The sequence below is a fragment of the Xenopus laevis genome, chromosome 5L, assembly GCF_017654675.1.
Source record: "Xenopus laevis strain J_2021 chromosome 5L, Xenopus_laevis_v10.1, whole genome shotgun sequence".
NCBI lineage: Eukaryota > Metazoa > Chordata > Amphibia > Anura > Pipidae > Xenopus > Xenopus laevis.
Window position 1 is genome coordinate 40,711,627 of NC_054379.1, and position 20,919 is coordinate 40,732,545.

The window sequence follows — 20,919 nt, forward strand, 5'->3', positions numbered from 1 at the left end:
GTGCTACTATTTTGTTATACAGCTTATGCTCTGGCTATTGCTCACAAAGAACACGTAGCCCTGCGATATGTAGAGCACAGATCTGTCTTGCTGCTAGGTCCTGATACATGCTTGCTATAAGCAGCAGCTAACCTAATTATGTATTGCATGTTTTCTGCAGTTTACGATTTGGCTATTTCTCTCATGGAACAAGTAGCCCTAATGGATGTAGAGCACAGGCCTTTTGAGTTGCTAGGCCCTGAGATATGCTTGCCCTAAGCAGCAGCTCATATAAACTATGTATTTCATGTTACTGTGATTGAATCTGTGCTTATATTTTCTTCTGCAGTATATACCCTGGCTATGGCTCACCTGGAATAGGTAGCCCTAAGGTATGTAAAGCACAGGCCTGGGAACGGCTAGGACCAGATTTACGCTTGCCCTAAGCAGTAGCTAATATTTTATGTATTACATGTTGCTGTGATCATATCTGTATGCTCCTATTCTCTGCAGTATGATATGCTCTAATTATTACTCACCTTGAACCAGTAGCTCTAATAGATGTACATCACTGGACTGGGTGGCTATGAAGGTCTGATATAGGTTTGCTCTGACTGCAGCTAACCTAAACTATGCATTACATGGGGTTGTAATTGTTTCTGGGGTACATTCAGGTTTAATCCAGATGAGTACTGATAGGAATACCTACATATGAAGGTCTTTTCATTCTATGGCATTGCTCCTGGGATAAGATATGGCTTAATAAATTAAACACTAGGCAATATTTTTTCCCGATGGCAGGTAAGCTTAACTTTGTCTTGATAAGCACTACAGGAGTTCTGAAGCCTGTCTGTCATAAGGATTGCTGGGTTAACAATAACCACAGGTATGTACTACTTTTGGGACCATTGAATGTAAATTTTTCCAGATTCAGCAGCCTTGTATCACCGATCACTGCCTGAACGAATGGAGGACCAGATAATTGCTTTGCCCAGTCAATTGTGCAGTCTATTACTACCCACGCAGCTCGAGCTCTGGGGTCGGGTACTGTGCTCTACCAGGAGCTTAGGACTCTGACCGAGGTACATATTATTATCACATATTTTAATATATGCTTGCACCATGGCCCACATCCTGCAGGGGGATTCTACTGCCTTCAGAACAAATGCTCAATAAATGGATAAACTCCATAATACAACTGGTCTACCAAGCAACATATATGTTTGCATCTATAAGAGGGCCATAGGCAGGTGCATATATTTTATTATTAAGGCATGTATATGAGTGTGTATATATGTTTGCACAGATATCTATATATGATTTGTGTCCTTGGGATGGGTTCTTTTTTGGAACCAGAAACGTTGGCTCAATAAACCTATATTTTTATGCAACATATAGTATTTTTGAAGATTCCTGGAACAATCAGTACTTGAACTCTTCATCCATAAATTTCACTATAGCAGCCAGGACATCTGGCTAGTTTCGAGGGGTGCAACCTGTGGAAATTCCATATTACATCTGTTTAAACATTGATTCACCTCCAAATTAGACCACTTCTTACTGCTTCCGTCCTTTGAAGCCTTGTATCCACAATTAAATATAAGGTAAGAAAAAGGTCATACGCAGAATTACTGCAAAAATTCCAGGTGCTCTTTTATTCCACTACATGTTTCGAGCTGGCGCTCTTTGTCAAGTGTTACAAAATCTACACAGTTGTGAACATTTAAACCATTAGCCCCTCCCCTTCCATTCATGGTGCAGGTGGCAACTGCTAAGGGATCCAATTTTGTTTGCCTAGCCACCAAATAGATTCTGTCCATATTAAAACAGATCAAGTGAACAAACATTTCCAGTGAAAAAGATATAAAATATAAAAAGTGTATAAAAAGTCCCGTTTCGTGCGTCTCTCCATCCTCCTCGTTTCCAGTGTAAAAGTTCATAATTAAAAGTCCACATTTGTACCTAAAAAATGGGAAAGAGGATAAACGGTACAAAATACACTTGCGTCCCTGGCACTGCCTCGTGAAAGCCTGCCTAGAGTAACCTTGCCCTTAATTATACAAAAAATTGCAACCACATAGCTGTAACATCAGCAAATATAAGGGAAAAATTCTCTTACCCTTATGCCTTGTTGCAAAAACCATTATTCAGAATATTATTTTTCTGTTATCTAGAAGAAAGGAAGAGTGTGTTAAATACATCATGTATAGTCGCAACTATTAAGTTTCAAGTAAAATGTTGCAATATATTCAATCCTAGCAACATTGTTTAAAGAAAACTACTCACACTCCAATAGTCGTTTAGACCTTCTGGTTTCAAGCTATTCAGTTTTTTAATCCACCTGGCTTCTTGTTGGAGTAGTACCTTGGTTAAACTCCCCCCTCTTTCGGGTCTACGTACCACTTCCAATACCTGCCATTTTAGTTGGGCCTGATTGTGTACTTTGTCATGAAAGTGGTGAGATACTGACGTGTCTGTTTGTGTGTTAGGTTTAAAGTTACGAATGTCAGCCTTATGTTCTTTAATTCGCTCTTTCACTTGCCTGGACGTTTGACCTACGTACACCATTCCGCAGGGACACTTTAAAAGATATACCACCCCCGCCGTATCACAAGTGGCATAGGAATACAACTTGTATTTCTTTCCAGTGATGGGATGGTACACTGTGTCTCCTTTGGTCACAGACGAACAACAGACACATCCCATACAGGGAAAGGTACCTTTCTTCGAACTCCTTAATAACCAAGATGTAGGATTTGGATCTTTTCGTAATTCAGAGGGACATAGTTTGTCTCTCAATGTCTGTCCTCTCTTATAGCTAAAGAGGGGAGGGTTGCTACAGTGATGTTTCAGGATCTTATCCTGTTGTAAGATAGGCCAGAATCTTTTAATTACCTTTTCAATTTGATCACTCTGATTACTATATTTACTCACAAAAGGAATCCTTTCATTTTTCTTATTGTCTAATTTTTGACATTATAAAATGATCAGTAAAGATCCGGTATTTGACATACAAAAAGAAATAATGTTGTTTGTTACTGAAGCCCACCTTGATGGAATTATTTCACAGGAGACAAAAGAGTTTCTGATAGTAGATCACCCCAGAGTACCAGTTCTATATGTGTTGCCGAAAATTCACAAGTCACTGGTTAACCCCCCAGGACGCCCTATAGTTTCAGGGTTAGGTTCAGTTTTAGAACCTTTGTCTAAATTTGTAGACTCTTTCCTCCAACCACTGGTGAGACAGATTCCCACATGCCTGAAGGACACCAATGAGCTACTAGCTATATTATCAAAAATCGAGATACACGGTGCAGACTGTACATTATGCAGTATTGACATAGCTAGTTTGTACACCTCTATACCTCAGGATGAGGGTATTAGATGTATTGAAGAATTCTTGCTTGAAACAGACTATTCACATAAATTGGTCTACTTTCTCATTGATTGCCTGACATTGGTGCTAAAAAGAAACTATTTTCGTTTCCAGGGTAACTACTACTGGCAATGTCAGGGAACGTCAATGGGGGCTGCAGTAGCGCCCTCATTTGCTAACTTATTTGTGCACAGATTGGAAAAGGTGTTTTTTCTTTCAGATGAATATAAGGACAACATTGTGCTATATCAGCGGTATGTGGATGACATTTTGATCATTTGGAAAGGGCAAGTGTCTTTGTTTCAGGAGATGGTTAATAAAGCGAATTTAATGCACCCTACAATTAAATTCACATCAGAGGTTTCTAACTTATCCATTAATTTCTTGGATGTAAAAATAACCAAAACTGGCGAGGGACTCTCGACAGAACTATTTCGAAAGCCCACTGACAGGAATAGTCTGCTACATTCTTCGAGTTTTCACAACCCGAAGTGTATTGCAGCTATACCTAAGGGACAGTTTTTACGGGCTAGAAGAATAGCGTCAGATGATTTTAAGTATTGGGATGCAGCTAACTCCCTCTCCAAAAGGTTTAAGGAAAAGGGCTATAATCCACGGAAACTCAATGAAATTGCAAGAGATGTGAGTTTCATCCCAAGAGATCAACTTCTTTCAACAAAAATTACTCAAAAATTAGACAATAAGAAAAATGAAAGGATTCCTTTTGTGAGTAAATATAGTAATCAGAGTGATCAAATTGAAAAGGTAATTAAAAGATTCTGGCCTATCTTACAACAGGATAAGATCCTGAAACATCACTGTAGCAACCCTCCCCTCTTTAGCTATAAGAGAGGACAGACATTGAGAGACAAACTATGTCCCTCTGAATTACGAAAAGATCCAAATCCTACATCTTGGTTATTAAGGAGTTCGAAGAAAGGTACCTTTCCCTGTATGGGATGTGTCTGTTGTTCGTCTGTGACCAAAGGAGACACAGTGTACCATCCCATCACTGGAAAGAAATACAAGTTGTATTCCTATGCCACTTGTGATACGGCGGGGGTGGTATATCTTTTAAAGTGTCCCTGCGGAATGGTGTACGTAGGTCAAACGTCCAGGCAAGTGAAAGAGCGAATTAAAGAACATAAGGCTGACATTCGTAACTTTAAACCTAACACACAAACAGACACGTCAGTATCTCACCACTTTCATGACAAAGTACACAATCAGGCCCAACTAAAATGGCAGGTATTGGAAGTGGTACGTAGACCCGAAAGAGGGGGGAGTTTAACCAAGGTACTACTCCAACAAGAAGCCAGGTGGATTAAAAAACTGAATAGCTTGAAACCAGAAGGTCTAAACGACTATTGGAGTGTGAGTAGTTTTCTTTAAACAATGTTGCTAGGATTGAATATATTGCAACATTTTACTTGAAACTTAATAGTTGCGACTATACATGATGTATTTAACACACTCTTCCTTTCTTCTAGATAACAGAAAAATAATATTCTGAATAATGGTTTTTGCAACAAGGCATAAGGGTAAGAGAATTTTTCCCTTATATTTGCTGATGTTACAGCTATGTGGTTGCAATTTTTTGTATAATTAAGGGCAAGGTTACTCTAGGCAGGCTTTCACGAGGCAGTGCCAGGGACGCAAGTGTATTTTGTACCGTTTATCCTCTTTCCCATTTTTTAGGTACAAATGTGGACTTTTAATTATGAACTTTTACACTGGAAACGAGGAGGATGGAGAGACGCACGAAACGGGACTTTTTATACACTTTTTATATTTTATATCTTTTTCACTGGAAATGTTTGTTCACTTGATCTGTTTTAATATGGACAGAATCTATTTGGTGGCTAGGCAAACAAAATTGGATCCCTTAGCAGTTGCCACCTGCACCATGAATGGAAGGGGAGGGGCTAATGGTTTAAATGTTCACAACTGTGTAGATTTTGTAACACTTGACAAAGAGCGCCAGCTCGAAACATGTAGTGGAATAAAAGAGCACCTGGAATTTTTGCAGTAATTCTGCGTATGACCTTTTTCTTACCTTATATTTAATTGTGGAAATTCCATATTCATAGGTTTAAGGAAGAACAAGGTATACAGTTCTCTATGCTTGGCTGAAGGATCCCCAGATGTATTTCTACCGTTTTTTAGGGTGACTCCTTGGTGCCTCCTACAAATTAGAGAGGGGAGCCACTACCCAGTGTTATTCCTATACTATTTCTACTGATATTCTTAATGTCAGGATAGAGGGGACATTTTATCTGCCAATACAGGGTGTCTATAGAGACAGGGTACACATACATATCAGGCCACTGGGAATTTGCATAAGGTATATATTTCAAACCAAGGGTTTTCAGGCTATAGGAGTCCTCCAAAGTGTCTTGTTAGTCCATAGAGATGACCTCTGTTCAAGTCTGGCCCAGGATAGGGATATTCTGCTTATACTACGTTATACTATCATCAAAACGGCTTTGTGACTTAAGGCTCTGTGTCCAGAGGGCACTTATTTTGGGCCCATTTATTTTATTTATTTATTTATTTTTTCTTCAATTCTCAAACCCCTAGTTAGTGGTTTTTTAGAATACAGGGCCGGCTGTTCTTCCACACCAGATAGGTAACTGATTGGACAGCAGATGGAGGCATCCTAGGAGCGTTAATTATTTTCCCTCTCTATGTCTGTGCCCTCTTGGAACACCAGCAGTTTTGGATCTTTCCTCCTCACAGTTACATACTGCAGTTGCTACTTATCCTATTGCTTCGGCCGAAAATGTACTTGGCTCTTCTGAGCAGGATCATAGTCTTCCCTTAAGTGGGACGGTTGCAGTCATTACAGTAGAGTGTAATCTCTTACCACTTCCAGTCATTAATTTCATTGAGAATGAATTAAGGATAGTTTATGTATCTGTCCTACAGGTTTGTCTAGCTTCAAATGGGAGGCTTGGAAGTATTTTTTTTTTGTCTGTTTTGACCATGTCTGTCACATTATTCCCTATGCTAGGGGGATTACATTTACACCTGCTGAAAATTGTGTCTGAAACATTCGCACAGAGCTCAATGTCCAGGTAATTTCCAGATACAACACTCCTATTATCCTGGTTTGTTCTCGGATTCACATTCCTGTGCTACTCCTGATACATATGACCCAGCATTACTCTAGTAGATCAGAGGCCCTTCTGACACTTACTGGAACATCCATAGTGTCCCTCCAGTTCCAAGGTCAACCTCAACGATTAAATATGTAGTATAGTTGATTCCACATCTAAGTGGGTCCCTTATGGGTAGAGAGAACACAGGTTTGTGGGTGACTATAAACATTTATCCAGGGCATATAATCTGCCTCCATAAATCTTGGAATTAGTCCTTTAGTTGCACTGTGGTTATTGGGATCTGTAACCTTAGGGGTATTCAGTTATACCTCTCAGAGTACTAGGCTGGGTCAACCAACAGGGGCTCTTTCTTAGGTACTGTAGTTGCTCAACTCTTTACAGTTAATTGAGTCTGCCTCATCACAGGACCTTACACAGGGTAAGGAATTCTAATCCCAATTATTTTCTCAGGTGCCCTTGTCTCCGATCTTTAGGATCTGCTTTCTGTTAGAACAGTCCTGACTAACATGCATTCTGATATGAAGATATTTATGGTACTGGCCTTGGGTACCTGAGGGTACATTGGATATCCTACATTTATGGATATATCCTAAGCAGATCATTTCTATATTGTGTCTGTTTTGGGTTCTTACTCCTACCAAGTGTTTCTTACAGGTACCTTGCAATGTGCACTGAAATTAGGCATACATGTGATGAATGCTTTTTGGTGAGTAGGAGAGTAAGTATTTCAGCTTGCTGAATTCGCCTTTTACAGGACTGTCTTCCTCTCTCTCTCTTCTGGAGGGTGAAGTGGTGGTTAGTGAGCTAACTTGTTCCTCACTCTCAGTGGGCTAACATCTCTCTCTCGCGCTCTCTCTCTCTTTCTCTATAGTATATGCTATACTATAGCTCTATTCTTAGCCTGGTGAACTTATTCTGGGGTTTTCACCTGGACTCTCTATATTAAGGTAAGGAGTTTGCATGATGGTGGACTATCTAGTCAGAGATACTCCTTTCCTTATTACAGTTTCTTCTTAAAGCATATTCCCTCCCATGGGATAACGTTAACTTGCTATGTCCCGTAACGTACTGACATGGAGTACGTCTAGGGAAAAAGGAAGATTATTTCATACTTACCGAGATCTTCCTTTCCTAGACGTACTCCATGTCAGTACACCCGCCCTTTCTTTTCCGGTAATTTAAGAGCTTGTTACAAAGACGCCGGTAGGTGGGTGTGGTGGCCTTTTAAAGGCTTGGGGAGGTTCCTTCTAATTGGAGCAGGGAGGAGGGGCTATCCCGTAACGTACTGACATGGAGTACGTCTAGGAAAGGAAGATCTCGGTAAGTATGAAATAATCTTCCTTTTTCCGGATCCAGAGTTTTCATATCATCGGAACTTTAATAAATCCAGAAAAATTGGGATTTTTTTTTTTTTAAAGTCCGCAAAATCCAGATTTTTCAAATATCGGATATTCGGATATTAATAAATAATCTCCATAATGTAATGTCCAATATATCCATATACAATAATATATGTCAGCCAAAGAATCAAATTGCCAATGCAGAACAGCAATTCCAATTTAAAGATTACCTGAAAATCCAGCTAAACCTTGGAGGTAGTCAAATCGACCTATAGCTTGGCTAGAATTCCATCCAGAATTGCCTTATGGTGAAATTACATTAGACCTGATCATTCAAAAAAGAAAACCTGGGCAATAATAAATATCAGTGCTATATAGAGGTCAAACTGATGCAGATCATATTGTCAAGTCAGTGTATTCAGGTCATTTGCATATGGTGACACTGTGGGACATATTTACAAATGGGTGAAAGTGAAAATTTGAAAGATTAGCCTCAATGTTGCCAATTTACTCAATGGCGAATAAGACACGTTTTGCAGTCTTTGCCGTGGTGAAGATTCTCTTTGCATTGAAGTAAATTCTCATCTCTTCTCCAGGTGAAAAATCTCCAGTGAAAATTGTCCAATTTACTAAGAGCACAAGGATGAATTTTCACCAAGAGAAATTTCTCCATGTTCAGGCTGGCCAACTGCCATTATAAAGATAGAACAGCCACTTATGAATCTCATTATCTACATCACCCCCTCCATGCTAAGTTTCCACATTCCTCTCCATGGGGAAATTTACTAGAGAATTTCATTCCATAACATATTAAAAGTTAACTTAAAGATGAACCACCCCTTTAATGGAGAAATAACGACTGAGGCCTAAGGAGCACTACCTCAGGTAATTGCCCATGTGAGGGCCATATCATCCAAAATCATTTAGCCACGGTTAGGGCAGCTCTTGTTGAGTTCATAGTTGATGAGAGACAGCGGTAGGCATGTTAGTTGACCAGCTGGAGGAAGTAGTGGAACAGAAGAAAGAAAGGGATTAGAACCTTTGCAGCACTTGCCAAGTGATGCATTTAGGTCCATAGTGTTGGGAGGGTCCATGTATTGAATAGGCAGGACCCCTTTGATACAGGCTTCAATCTGGGCCAAACATCTACGGGAGGCATCAGGGCCCCTGAGTAAATAAGAGGTGGGTAGTTAGACACACAATGCTTCTCTGTTGTTTATTTTGGTGTTGGTATTGCTGAAACTGTGAAGGACAACCTAAAAACTTTCTGGGTACAGAGGCTGTTCCTCAGTTTATCTGCAAGATCTGTGTAACTTAAAGTATTCCGTGTACAGTGATGCCATATTACATGCAACCTACTATGCAAGTGATTATGAGAAAGCAGCTTCGTTGTTAGAGTCTCTGGCTCCTGTAAGAATTAATGGCCGGTTTATATGGAGCTGTATAAACACAGAACTCTGAGGAGGCTTGCTGCTTGGTTTATTTAGGTATGTATTAGCTCTTTTTTAATTAGACATTTTGATAATGAAACCTTTATATGTACTTAATATATTGCAACAATATGGTGTGTTTTTATTAGGGTTCTTTTTGGTTACTATTCATTTTATTTCCCTGAGATCACTTTTCTTGATGTTTTAACTACATTTGTGAACAATTGGGCTCATTTATAAACACTGGGCAAATTTGCATCTGGGCAGTAACCCATAGCAACCAATCAGTGATTAGCTTTTTTTTCATCTTGCTGCAGGTTGAACAGTGAAAGCAATCATCTGATTGGTTGCTATGGGTTACTGCCCAAGTGCAAATTTGCCCAGTGTTTATAAATGACCCCCAATATGTCTTGCGTTGGGTTGAAGGGGTGATTCACCTTTTACTATGGTATAGAGTAGTTAATTCTAAGCGACTTTTCATTGGTCTTCATTTTTTCCTTTTTATATGTTTTGAATTATTTTCCTTCTTCTTCTGACTCTTTCCAGCGTTTCCCATTTAAAAAACAAAGGCTGCAAATGTATTGTTAGTTACTTTATTATTACATTGTACTATATCTTACTTATCTTTCTATTCAGGCCCTCTCCTATTCATATTCCAGTCTCTTATTCAAATCAATGCATGGACCCTAGCAACCAGACTGGAGAGCTGCTGAATGAAAAGCTACCGTAAATAGTTGGTCCCAACTATCCTGTGTTGCAAAATTAGTAGACAACTCGCCATCACTGGGGACACATGTGGTAACACATACGTGCAGGCAGAGTCATGTAACAAGTTGTTAGACCTGGAGAGCTGCTGAAAAAAAATAACTGAAAAGCCACAAATAATAAAAAAACATACTAAAAGTTAATTTAAAGGTGTACAACACATTTAAATTAACAAATAAAAAATAAAATATAAATAAAAATAAAAATAAAAAATAAAAAATAGAAAAGAGTGAAAAGTGAATTTGTTCAGTGAATTAATAAATACCAACGATTTCTTTCCAAGTGATAATAAATGCAGTGTTATTCATTACTTAAAACACATTCAGTGCAGTAGGTGAATATTAATCTGATTAGTGAATATTTAGTGTGGGTTAAACTTCCCCTTAGATTTTTCTCGTTTGAGATCCACACTCTATGGATTAGAGGAAAGGTAACGTAAAATACTTTGCCACAATTCCGGTACAACCGGTTGTGCAGCTCACTCACCAAATGTGAGTTAAGGGAGAGCGTCTGATAGGTCCTGTTCGCGCTGTTTCCACTCTTTTTCTGCTATCCAGGTTTTTGTAAGAGGGATAAAAATGGAGAGGGGCATGTGCAGGGATCACTTTAAAACAGTTTAATAGAATAAAAAATACACTCACAAACACGATCGGTAAAACTGCAAAAAGGAGTGGTAAAAGTCCCGCGAAAGTCGCTGTGTTTCCTTGGCGTCCCTCGGAAGGTACAGACGTCTCTCTGGGTCGGGTACTCCTGCAAAAGGTTAGCGTGGTCTTTTTCGCTTACGCGTTTCGCCTGGCTGGCTTCTTCCTGAGCGATCAGGATCAAAAACCTGGATAGCAGAAAAAGAGTGGAAACAGCGCGAACAGGACCTATCAGACGCTCTCCCTTAACTCACATTTGGTGAGTGAGCTGCACAACCGGTTGTACCGGAATTGTGGCAAAGTATTTTACGTTACCTTTCCTCTAATCCATAGAGTGTGGATCTCAAACGAGAAAAATCTAAGGGGAAGTTTAACCCACACTAAATATTCACTAATCAGATTAATATTCACCTACTGCACTGAATGTGTTTTAAGTAATGAATAACACTGCATTTATTATCACTTGGAAAGAAATCGTTGGTATTTATTAATTCACTGAACAAATTCACTTTTCACTCTTTTCTATTTTTTATTTTTATTTTTATTTTTATTTATATTTTATTTTTTATTTTTTATTTTTCATTTTTCATTTTTTTATATATATTTTTTTCACTTGTTATTTCACAACCATCACAGTTTGGGCTCTCTTTTTCTAAGCCAAATAAAAGAACACTATTATCACTGTCAATAATCACGGTGGGTGTTTAAGAAATTCTTTAAAAAAAACAAATAACAAAAAAAATTTTTTTGAAAAAATACTACACTATATTTTATTCTTTCTGTTAAATCCCCCTCCTCAATGAATTTTTGAGGATTCTAGCACTTTATTTTCTGTACTTGGAGATCGTCTCAAACAGGTGGAGGAGGACCTGCAAGTGCTGAACTGTGGGGAAACCAAAGTTTGTCCTTGGATACAACCTGATATATTTACATTTAAATTAACTATTAACTACCAACTAACTACTACTAACTAAGGTCATGTTTCTTGTCCTTCTCTTTTGTCCAAATTACCCTAGCAACCATGCATTGCTTTGAATAAGAGACTGGAATATGAATAGGAGAGGCCTGAATAGACAGATGAGTAATAAAAAGTAGCAATAACAATAAATGTGTAGCCTTACAGAGCAATTGTTTTCTAGATGGAGTCAGTGACTCCCCATTTCAAAGCTGGAAAGAGTCAGAAGAAGAAGGCAAATAATTCAAACATTATAAAATAAATAAAATAAAGGCCAGTGGAAAAGTTGCTTAGAATTAGTCATTCTATAATATACTAAAAGTCAACTTAAAGGTGAATTGCCCCTTTACAGGACAGAAGAAGATTTTGCATTTTTTGTTCCATTTGTTTAATGTTTGCACTTTGACCTTTTCAATGGTTTCCTGAAATGTAAACCATCCCGGAGGTAATGTGGGGTTTGTATTCATAAAATGGAATGTTCTAGAGCAGTGCTGTCCAACTTCTATGGTACCGAGGGCCAGAATTTTTCCAATCTACATGGTTCAGGGCCGATAACGGAAGCCAGTGTTAGCCACTCCCTGTTTTAGACCACACCCACTTTAAACCACACCCATGTTACTGCAAGACCATGTCTACATTAATAGCACACCAAAAAACCAAATGATTGGTGCTCACTGCAGGGATCAGGGCCGGAACTAGGGGTAGGCTGTCTAGGGTGCCATCATTGAGGGGGGAACTTTTTTCAAGCATTTATTTAATAATTTGTTTCAGTAATCATGGTCACCCAGTTGGGTGGAATCCATCTCCTTCCCCTTCTCCCTCTTAACGGCAAGTGATAGCTCCTTCTGTGCTGTGTAGCGCGATGTGCATACACGCGTCAATGACATCACTGATGTGATGACAGAGAGAGACAGAGAACTGGCGGCCTGCTTGGTGTGACTCTCGCTGCTCTCAGCCTTTCACAGTTGCACTGAACTGAAGACATTCTTTCTATTATTGTAAAGTGTGAAGCTTCCTGCTGGCACAGCCAGGTACAGATTTGGGGCCCATATGTTTGCTGCTGGGCTGGGCACTGGCACAGGTACATAAATACTTGCGGACAATATGATGTGATGAGATTTATTTTTGGCTGCTACTGACACAGGTAAAGATTGGGGGCAATATGATGGCTGCAGGAGGGCTGTATGATGGATGGCTGCTGAGCTTGCTTGCACAGGTACAGGGGGCAGTAATATAAATGAAAATGTGTTGTACACTTTCTTGCTCTCTTTATTTAAAAACCATCATGGTAAGGAAGGAAATGGTAATGCAGGACAGGGGGGCACTGCTTGAAGCTCTTGTCTAGGGTGTCAAACTGCCCTGGCAAGGATGTCACTCATACCCATAAATCCATATGCCTCCTCCTCCCCTGTGTATAATACAGTACCCCAGCATTTGATTAAACACCTTAGGGGCCACTAACAATAATTATCAAATGCTAACAAACCCCCAGAACAAATACCAAAGTATGACACACACAGGGAGCATAGGGAAGGCAGAACAGAGCAGGAGACAGGAATCAGGACCAGTCTAATATGTACTACATACAGTGACACAGTGCTGGTGCCCCATTAGCATTTTGTATAAGGAGTGAACAGGTGAACAATGTGGGCAGTTTTAGCCTGGGTTTCAAGTGTGAACAGTACAGGGCTTTAGGGGAGTGAACAATAGAGGTGTCACAAGTGTGAACAATACAGGGGATTAGTTTGAATTTGAGGTTTAGACAATGTAGGGGCCAGTTAATCTCTGTAGTGATACCTTTTAAAGTTTACATATGGTAAACAGACACAGCAGGCAGATTTTGATGTGGAGGGCCAGATGAGGGGGGGTCGCGGGCCGCCAGTTGGACAGCCCTGTTCTAGAGTATTTCCTTTAACGGTCATTGATAAAGAAATAATTGCTCAAAAGCCATTACTGTAACATCGTGCAGATTGTTTTCAAAATTCACAAGTATGATCAGCAACAAGAGACATAGATTTCCAATATCATGGAGAGGCAATTTCTCAGCTTAACCTCATGGCTTCCCTGTTCCATTTGTGTCATTTGCCCAGCACCAGACATTAAAGGTCAATTAAGCAACAAACTGGCGGAATCCATCTAATTATTAACAAATGACGCTTTATACATATAAAAGGGGACAGCTCTGAATTAAATGATAGTGACAGCCCTGATTTAGGCCATTAATTGTACTGACCTTTCTACTGGCAAAAGTTAAAAAAGACCCAAGAAAACGAGACTATAATATAAACTGTCAGATATTGGGCAGCGAAAAATAGTGACACTGTAATGCTGAGTTTGTAGGGATAATTCCTTCAGCTGAAGTTTATGTTTTTCTTTAAAAGGCAAGTCAATCCCAAAATAAACATTTGCCTAATAAAAGAAACAATAATTCTAAGCCACTTTTTGACAGCAGAATTTGCTTAATTTCTGGTTGTTACTTTTTAAACCATGTTGCAAAAGCCTATGTTCCCCAGCAAAGGCAGATCTGTTAACCCTTTAAGTGCCTGCCGAATTTCACATTTCATTTGCCCTCAGTTCCAGAAGTTTTTTGAACATTTTATGCTCATTTTAGGGGCATTTCTTGGGGGGTGGGGGGTTAGTTTACCTAGGAAAACTAAACATTGTTTGTTTGTTTTTTCGGGAGAACCTGAGCTTTCTAAATCTTTTTGTGTATTGACTTCTCGAACAAGGTTTAAACCTCTAAATACCAAAGCAAATTGAAAAATTGCCATTTTGCATAATATAGGGATTTATACAAGACAAATATATTATTATATGCACAAAAAGGCATCTGATTTGAAAAGTCTAAAGTGTTTAGAACAATACCAGATATGTATAGTTTTATAAAGATTTCTAACTTCTATACATATCTGGTATTGTTCTAATTTATTTGTGCAAATGAAGCAACGTTTCAAGCATAACCAGCCCTTTATCAAGCTTGCTAAAGGGCTGGTTATGCCCGAAACGTTGCTTCATTTGCACAAATAAATTTCTTTCACTATACCGGAGTGCTGCTGGAATTTGTATTGGAATATGTAGCATACAGAGGCACCCAAATGAAAACAGCTCATAGGAATTTTCACAGCTGACACTTTGGCTGATGTAATACAAGCACCCAGTATGTGTATTATGTGCCATAAGACCCTCTAACAGTAGGTAGACCCTAGAAAACCATATATTTTCCAAAAGACCACATTCTGAAATTGGGTAATAAAATCTTTCAATATGCATATAGTTACCAAACTATTTGGTGTGCAGAGGCACTCAAATGGATATATAGCACATACAATTTCCATGGGCAAAAAACAAGTAATAAAGAAATGCACGAACTCTGATGAAGTGCCAATAGAAAGGGCACGAAACGCGTTAGTTTGCACCACTTACCCACTGCCTGTTATCACTCATGGAACCTGAATAAAGCTGTTTTCTCAAAGAATATGTGTAGCGAATCTTGATGTGGAGGATGGGCCAGCGCTGAACAGCGATACACAGAGATTGCCCAATAAAGAAATGCAGCATGCAATAAAATCATTAATTTCAATAAAACCACTAAAATCAATGCTTTTTTTTTTCCGCTTAGTGCAATCAGCCGTCATAATCACAGTTTGAATATTTTAGCTTGGCCAAATAAGTTTTACGGACAGAAACAAGCGAGTAACACTTATGCAGAAATGAAAATGCAATAAAACTGCTAAAAATGCAAAAAATGGCTAAAAATTTAATATAATCTCAAAAGGTACAGTATTGCACAGTGCAGTTAGCGAATACTCTATTCACAATGGCAATAAAACCTTTTTCGGGCACAGAATGCATTAACACAGAATGCATTTACAAAAAGTCATAAATTGTGTAAGTGTGTAAAAGTGTGTGTACACTTGACAAAGTAAGTGTTGTATGTGTGTGTGCTTGTGTGCAAGTATGTGTGGTGTGAAATCTCCCCGAACCCCTCAAAAATGTATGTGTGTGTGTAAGTGTAAATGTAATAGTGTAAAAAGTGTGTGATTGTGTGTGTTACACTAACCTGGGAGGTACAGGCACGTTGAAAGGACTGGAGGAAGATGTCACCGTGGAGATCCAGATCGGGGGCGTTGCTGGGTGAGTAGGAAGTGGAGGCCCCAATGAGGCCACTTTTCCCTCCACTCAGCTTGTTGCCTAGGGGCTGTGTAAAAAGCGGGTAAGGCTCCTATATGCCCCTGGGAATTGCTGCAGAATGTAGAATCTATGTTCAGTGGCACTGAGGTACTTTTATCCACAGAATGTAGATTATACATTCTATGGCACTTAAAGGGTTAAGGTATGAAATTACAGAAAGATCTGTTATCCGGAAAACCTCAGCTCCCAAACATTCTGGATAACAGGTTCCATAATAGGCAGAATGCAACAAGGTGCATATTGAACCTTCTTCTTTACCAAGGCCAAAATTCAGCTCATGTAGCATATTCCCATCCCTGCAATTTAGTTTGCCTCTTAGTTCCAAATAGAAACAAGTGAGTAGAATCACCGGTTCAATAACTCAGCTTTGGTTAATGTTACAGTTATCTGATTTAAAAGCCATATTAATCAGGGAATGGGCTACTCTTGCACTTTGGAATGGCACTTGATGTTGCAGCTCTGATTCAGTGGAACTGTTTATTGAATGGTTTGCTCAGTTCTAGCTGTGGGCTTATTCTGTCTGGAGACTGACTCACTTGGGAGAGTCTAATCAGCGCAGCAGTTGTCTTCAGATATAAGACTGTTCCATCTGTCCGTCAGTTGAGCAGATGTTTATCAACACATAGATTTTACTGTCTGAGATTATCACATTTATATGGTTTATGTTTTCTCTTTTATTTTGAATCTAATTATCTTCCTTCTGCAGACCAACCATGTATTTTATAATGTTGCTATCAATATCTACTGTTATATGCTATTTGGTACAGGATGGTGTCCATTATCCAGAAATCCATTATCCAGAAAGCTCTGAATTACAGAAAGGTCATATCCCATTTTATCCAAAATCCAAATTTTTTGAATGATGTCTTTTTCTCTGAAATAATAAAATAGGATCTTGTACATATATAAACTGAAAGATCTTTGGCTTTAGTGGATACATGGTTGAATAAATAATTTTCACCCAAAAACTCCAAAAACTTCGGGGTATTGCGAAACAAAAAAATCATTGGGACTTCTCCCATTGACTTATATGCAACCTCGACAGGTCTAAGATGCCGGATTTTGAGATTCGGACTTTTCCATCTTCAGGGTCCTCAGGGTTTAATAAATTCCAAAAATTGGTTAGGTTTTATAGAAAAAATCATGAATTTTTCGTGATTTTTGCATTCAGAGTTTAGTAAATAACCCCCTTAGTGTGCATATTGTACTGCTACAGAGGCCACAGCCTATATGCACCTCTTTAAAGGGATGGTTCAGCTTTAAGTTTACTTTTAGTATGTTAGAGACTTGTCATTTATAAGCAACTTTTCAAATGGTCTTCATTAATTTTGAACTGTTTCAAAATTAGTTTTTTTTTCTTCTGACTCTTTCCAGCTTTCAAATAGGGTCACTGACCCCCATCTAAAAACAAATGCTCTGTAAGGCTATAAATGTATTGTTATTGCTACTTTTTTACTCATCTTTGTATTCAGGCCTCTCCTATTCATATTCCAGTCTTTTATTCAAATCAATGCATGGCAGTTGCTAGGGTAATTTGGACCCTAGCAACTAGATTGCTGAAATTGCAAACCGCAGAGCTGCTGAATAACAAGCTAAATCTCTCAAAAACTATAAATAATACGAATATAAAACACCAATTGCAAATTGTCTCAGAATATCACTCTCTATATCATACTAAAAATTAAGATGAACAACCCCCTTAGTGCCTTTTCCTGGCTAATTAAAATGCTGCAGTGGTGTAACTATAGAGCAAGCCGACCCTATGGTTTTGGGGGGGGGATTTGTCTACTTTCTCTATAGGTGTAAACAGGTCTGGACTGGGATTCAAAAAAGGCCCTGGCATTTCAGACACAGAGGCCCAAACAGCCCCCGACCAGTCCAATACATAGTGACTATCTATTGCATCTCTCAGCAGCCCCTCAAGAATCCACAAATTGTCAGTCCAGGCCTGGGTGTAAGGAAATACCCCCTCTTGGCTGCTCTCCTTCATGGGAGTGAGTAGCGGGGAAGAAGAGTGGGTGGTGGGTTGGTTGTTTTTTTTTTGCTTCCTAGAAGCTTTTAGCCATTGGCTTCCACTGAATTTAGTTTACAATCAGAGACTAAAGTGATTTCAAACCAGGATTCTTCCACTGTTGAATTATAACACTCAGCACCAACTACTAGCTAGTGTCTAGCAAGGGTTCTTAAGCCCATCAGTACAGACATAGTTGGAGGACACTAGAATAGATAATGCTAAGTTTGTAAGACACTTTTACCAGACCAGGTGGTCTAAGCAGGGGTGCACTATCACTTGTTGGGCCTGGCAGACCACTAGTTGAAAGTTAGGGTTGCTACCTTTGCTGATGGCTATACCCGAACACAGGGGGCAGAGCAGATAACACTGGGGTGGGGCAGTGATGTAGGAACAGGCATGATGACATCAGAGGTGGGCACAATGATGATGGTGGAGTTATGACACCCGGGCAAGGTTATTGCATCACTTAGATGCAACTGGCTGGATTTCTATCCAGTATTCTCAATGTTTTAAAGTGTCGATGCCCAGTACAAAACCACACAGGTGGCAACCATATCTCTAGCTATATTCTGCTTTAATCCTTTAATTACAGGTATGAGCTCTATTATACAGAAATAAATTATCCAGAAAGCTCTGAAATACAGCAATGCTTATTTAGAAAAAAACATTCTGTTTTTGTATCTGTAATAATAAGAAATGAATTGTATTTGATAGTAACTAAGCCATGTTTAGGTGAGTGACTTAGTATTTAATTGCTTTTTATGTATTGTCCAGATAATTGTTCGGGTTTCATAAGACTGAAAACCGAACAGAAAGTTAAGACCCGAACAGGCCTTACAAAAACCGAACTGTTCGGATCAAAACCGAACAGCTGGCAACCCTATTGAAAGTACAAGGTGTGTGGGAAAGTGCAAGAGTGTACCACAAGCTGGAGAACATAGACATGCTTCAAGAATATGGAAAAATAGTCAAAAAAGAGGCTTGAAAAGCACACCGTCACCAATTGGGCACTTTCTACAGATCAGTGCTAGTTTCATTCTATATGTCAAAATGTTTTTAAGACTCAAGTTCACTTTTCAGTCTGCAGGGGTCATTTATGATAACTACGAGCAGAAGCGCAAGAGCACTTTCAGGGAGCTTTTCTCACTGGGGCCTGACATTGCACAAGATATAAAAATTTGGTGTATAGTACAAAGAACATTGTCAGCCCTGTCCTTGATATAGAGCAGGTGCTAACTACAGCCTGCACCCACTGCCTTTCCCCATGTCATGAATGATGCACAGATTAGGGGACATGTAGGAGGTGTGAGTTTGGGGACGCCTATGTGCCCCCTCCTGCTCATCCCTCATGAACACAGCAATTCCAAAAGCAGGCAGTCCTGTATTTATGGAAAGCGATGGGCTGGAAGGCAGGGTGCAAAGTGCAAACATGCTTGTATTAGTAATTTGCACCCTGCTTTCCACAACATAAATTACCCCTTGGATATCAACATTTTCCGGTGTGAGTGGTTCTTAAAGTGTCTAAGTATAACTACCAGTACCCTCCAACAGCTAAAGGTTGCTGGGTTCTGACAGTTGTAGTTAAACAACAAGTGGACAACCATAAATGAGAAAGTTCTAATTTATATTAATATTGAGGATTCTGTTTTACCTTGAGCCCTTACCACTTCACTCCTGTCCTCCTACATGCTAATAATACTAATGCATATATAGCGTTTAAAGACAGACAACCACTCGCACAGTATTATGAGCCAAATAACACTCCTTTAATCTTATAAAATTGCCAAGTCCTCTTGCGCAGCCTTTGGGGTGATTTATAACAAGCACGGCATCCATAGTAGTTCAAGAGGAATAGGTATTGCTGCAGTCACATAGGTGCCAAACAAAAAAGAGACGTTTTCCTTTTTCTCTCTCATGTGTTGGATGAAGCTGAAAGCTTCCAGATAGCTGCATTTCGACAGCTTGGAGTTGGGAACAGATCCATGTATGGAAGCAAATGCACAAAAGAACAGATAAGCTATACAAGCCATGTTTAGAGCCACTTAAAGGACAAGCATCAGAAGCCCTGTCTTTCTGGTAAATTTAGGGAAGATACTGCATGAGGTCCTTTTCTCCGTTAGCAGAGCTGCCGGGACGCTCGCAGGGAGGTAAGCTGAAGCTAATGTCTGAATTCTGATTGAAAAATGACAGAGCAAATTCACATTTCCCAGACACTGGGAGACGGGCTGCTTTCCTCCACAGATGCATACTATAGCTACTAATGCTCTGTTTTACTGGCGTGAACTTGGGGCAGTGAGGCTCAAATGCAATCTGTGGACCTGAGTAATGGGTGGGGAGCATGACTAACATCTGTCTCTGTTCTCTAATTCAACTTGTATAACAGGGGATAGACCGCATCTTCCCTTCTACACCAGGGAATCATTGTATAAATCAGCTGAATCCACAGCCTGATACTCATCTCCTTCTAGTTATGTTTTATTGTGCTCTGTATGTCATACATGTGTTTGCATCTGGCTGTATAGATATAAATGCTTCTAGATATTATTATTACTATATTACAGGGACTCCTTGAGTTACATACACCCAACTTACATACAACTCACACTTACAAATGGAGGCTTTTACAGTAATGTACTGTGGTTTGCTTGGCCTTTATTAGCTTTAATAAACCACCTGCCCCAATCCCCTCTGGTGTGTTTTGTCTACTGCGGAGCAGTAAAATTACATATGTACAGAAAGGTAAAAATAAATACTATATTAAGACAAACATCTATGTAAGTTGCATTTAATAAGTAAATGTATACATATTCAACTTAAGAACAAACCTACAGGTATAGGATCCCTTATCCGGAAACCCGATATACAGAATGGCTGTCTCCCATAGACTCCATTTTATCCAAATAATCCAAATTTTTTAAAAATGATTTCCTTTTTCTCTGTAATAATAAAACAGTAGCTTGTACTTCATCCCAACTAAGATATAATTAATCCTTATTGGAAGCAAAACCAGCCTATTGGGTTTATTTAATGTTTAAATGAATTTCTAGTTGACATAAGGCATGAAGACCCAAATTACGGAAAGGTCCGTTATCCGGAAAACCCCAGG

At 39.2% G+C, this 20,919-nt stretch overlaps 2 long non-coding RNA genes across 2 annotated transcripts; one reads left to right on the top strand and one right to left on the bottom strand.

The window, feature by feature from the left end:
* Window positions 1–1,607: 1,607 nt before the first annotated feature.
* LOC121393648 lies at window positions 1,608–2,705 on the bottom strand. Its single transcript, XR_005961216.1, has 2 exons — window positions 2,099–2,705; window positions 1,608–1,941 (listed from the first exon to the last, which is right to left on the bottom strand). It is a non-coding gene; the product is annotated as an uncharacterized LOC121393648 (long non-coding RNA).
* A 1,584-nt stretch (window positions 2,706–4,289) lies between these two features.
* LOC121393649 lies at window positions 4,290–5,387 on the top strand. Its single transcript, XR_005961217.1, has 2 exons — window positions 4,290–4,896; window positions 5,054–5,387. It is a non-coding gene; the product is annotated as an uncharacterized LOC121393649 (long non-coding RNA).
* The last annotated feature ends 15,532 nt before the right edge of the window (window positions 5,388–20,919 follow it).